The following is a 3295-nucleotide window of genomic DNA, read 5'->3' as shown; positions in this document are numbered from 1 at the left end:
GGTCGGTACTGGAGCCGGTCCAGCCCGTTCCCCCCGTGAGACTTCTAACCCGAAGCCTCCCCACGCCCGTCCTGGCAGGGCTGGGAACCCCGGCAAGTGGGGACGGAGCTCCGAGCGTCCCGTTTTCCTTAATTTCAACCATTTCCTTCAGAAATGCAGCGAAAGGGGTTTTTTTTTCCCCACTTGGGTCACGAGGGCGAGGAGAAAAAAGGCAACAGGGTGGTGGTGTTGGTGTTGGTTTTGGTGTGGAGGCGGGTGTTCGCGGGCCAGCGCGGAGGCGGTGGGTTTTTTTTTGCTTGGTGCTAAAATCAAAGCTGGAGCTCGGCGTTGGCTCTTTTTGTGGCAGCAGGTCGGGTTTAGGACTCGGTTCTTTCATGTCCCGTCTGTCCCTGCGGGTGTTGGCGGTGACACCATTACTTCGCCTCTGAACTCTTGAGTAGATGTGGAGGAAGGACTATTTTGAAGTGTACAGTCGAAAGTAAATAATTCTAGTTGTGTTGATTAATATAAGGAGAAAGAGTCAGTTCTACAAATCAAAAAAACAAAAAATCTGAAAAGCGTATTTTGCAAAAGCATAGTATGAATTTTAATATTGTAAAAAAAAAAGGAAAATATCTAAAATATACAGAGAACCTATGTATATCCAAATGTCTGAGGAATTTCAAGATAATCTACCTTTGTTTTCTGTTGGTTTCTATTCCATGGTGTACATATTGTGTGGATGAACATCGGCTGTTTTAATACTATTGTTAAATTGTATTTTTATTTTGTGTTAAACTAATCATCACAGACTCAGCTTTATTTTGTTTATGTAAAGGTTGCTATGCTATGTAGGTATAAAACCAAGAATTCTATTTTAACAAAAAAAAGCGTTTTATATTATTTATTAAATTACATGTTTCTCCGACTTCTGACATTCCGCAGAATTTCTGCTCCATTTATGTATAGAGATGGCAGTTCCTTTCAAGCAGGATCAGTCAGCTTTATTCTGTTTTTCATAATAAAGTCGAAATAGTTTCCATCAGTCTGTCCAGCTTACCCTTCTGTTACGAGCGTAGTCACTGTCAGGACCATCTGGAAGGGCAGTAGCTCTGTATGCAGAAACATCTGAAAAACTCTTGCCAATGAACCCCTCGGCGTATTTCTGAATTTCACCTTTATTCCGCGGCGTTGCGAAGGGCGAGCTTTTATTCACATGAGTCTGTGCTGGGTTAATGAGGATGAATGACCTTAAATTGGAGCAAGGAATCAGCTCGATGCTTGAAAAAGCTCAGATGTGGGCTTGGATATTTGCAAAGCTCTTTAATTCCGGGGTTAATGAGCGAGTGGAAGGCAGAGGCTGCGGAGCTGGGGCAGTGGCTGGCGACGCTGTAGGACACAGCCCGGCTGACCGGCGTCGGTGATCACAAAAATGTCTTTGCTGGAAACGATTTTTGCCGTTTCAGGGTGATTACTTGGTCCTTAGGCGCAGGCTGGAGCCCATGAGATGGGTGAGGTGTCCTGTGGGGAGCCGGTGCTGGGGCAGGAGCCCGGCCATGGGGCAGGACCATCCCGTGGGGGTTGGAATCGGGAAGGGGTGACCCCTCCGAGCCGAATCCTCCTCCCGAGCCCACCCCTGCTTGGCCAGGGCTTCTGCCAGCGAGGCACATCTGGGGAGAACCGAAGTAAGGCACAGAAAGAGCCCGAAATTCGTCAGGTAACTCACACGCTAAAAATAATTCCAGTTGCAGCTGTGGCCTCTGCAGCTGGGGCAGCGCTCGAGGTATGGAGGCACGTGCTGTTCGTTTCCCAGGTGGAGGTACGAGCTCCTCGGGGCTGGAACCCAGTGGTGGCTCCAGGGTGCCGCGGGGTGGTTGCCAGCCGTGCTGCTACGGCCGCCGCCACCTGCCCGGAGCGAGGAGGGGGCAGCAGCTTTTCCCCCTCTGGTATTTCTTGCCCTGTTTTCCGTTCCCCCCTCTCACACTTGCCAGGTTGTGCTGCCGGGTTGGGAGAGCGCTCGGGGCGGGTATTAGCCGCAGGTTTGCCCGGGTGTGGGGCTGGGCAGAGGCTTTCCTGGCTGTAGCAGTAATCTTGTCCTTTGAGGAAGGGGAGAGATCAGAGCGGCAAATAAAAATGAGTCTGAAAAACAGAATAAAGCGAGAGCATCCTAGGAGAGGCGATCTTAAAAGCACTGTTTCAGTGACCGCATTCGGTCCTTTTAAAGAAAAACAACCAACAACAAAGGAGCAGATTCACACGAATAGCTACTAGTGATATAAAGAAATATATTGAGAGAGAACCTGTTTTCAATGTGTAATTTAACGGTAAGAAAAGCCAGTATCTGTAAATAACTTTAGATATTGTATCTATGAGAATCATTCTTTGTTTTCTGTACTTGGCTCTTTTCATATTTATTGTGCAGAGGAGGGTGTGCCCCGTGCCGGTGTGTGCTGCTGCACGTTCCGTAGCGCTTCTCACAGAGACTTTATCTCCAGAGTTTACAGTCCTCGGCGATTTGTGACTGATGTGCCACACTATAGTTAATTCCGCCATTATTTTATTTTTTTTTTTAAGGAGTATTTTGGCACAGCTAGGCTGCTTCTGTGTGTTGGTCAGTACAACTGCTCTCGCACGACGAGAACTCCAATAAAAACCGTCCTTTGCGTGTGTGCTGCCGCCTGGTTCTTTCGCTTTCGTCCCTTCCTGGCTGGCCTGTGAGGCTGAGCCCAGACCCCCCGACCCCCCGATTCTGTCACCCCTGCCCGACCCTCCAGGTAAGTCCCTTCGCTCGCCCGAGAAGATGCCATTTGTCATGCATCGTGTTCGTTCCTGCTTTTTCTGGAGCTGCGTTCAGCTGCATCCTGCCAACGGGACAGTGCCCGCTGTGGCAAGGAGGGTCCTGGGGGTGACCCCCCAACCCTGGGTGCTGGAGCACCCCAGAACAGCCCTGGCAGGGACTCTATTACAGGTGACAGTGGCTTCCCAAAGGGGAAGGGACCCCCGTGCTCAGAGCCGAGGGGTGCTCCAGCAGCGAGCCCTGTGTGCCCACCGGCTCCCCACTGGCTGAGGTGCTTCAGGGACCACCCAAAGATTCATCAGAGGCATCCTCGGGCTGTTCCCGGGTGAAAATGGGGTTTGATGAGCTGCTCGGGGCACCCCTCGGCTTCCAGCAAATGCAAACTGATGGTGCTGTTTCCTTTGTCGTTAACAGAGCTTGTCCGGCTGTCCCTGCTGATGGTGTCCCTGGTGTCGGTGGAGCTCTGCGGGGCAGACACGGAGCGGCAGAGGGTGGGTTACGCCTCCGCGGCCGCGCTCA

Source organism: Apaloderma vittatum, unplaced genomic scaffold (genome assembly GCF_000703405.1).
Source record: "Apaloderma vittatum isolate BGI_N311 unplaced genomic scaffold, ASM70340v1 scaffold12367, whole genome shotgun sequence".
Classification (NCBI taxonomy): Eukaryota; Metazoa; Chordata; class Aves; order Trogoniformes; family Trogonidae; genus Apaloderma; species Apaloderma vittatum.
This window is presented reverse-complemented; position numbering follows the sequence as displayed.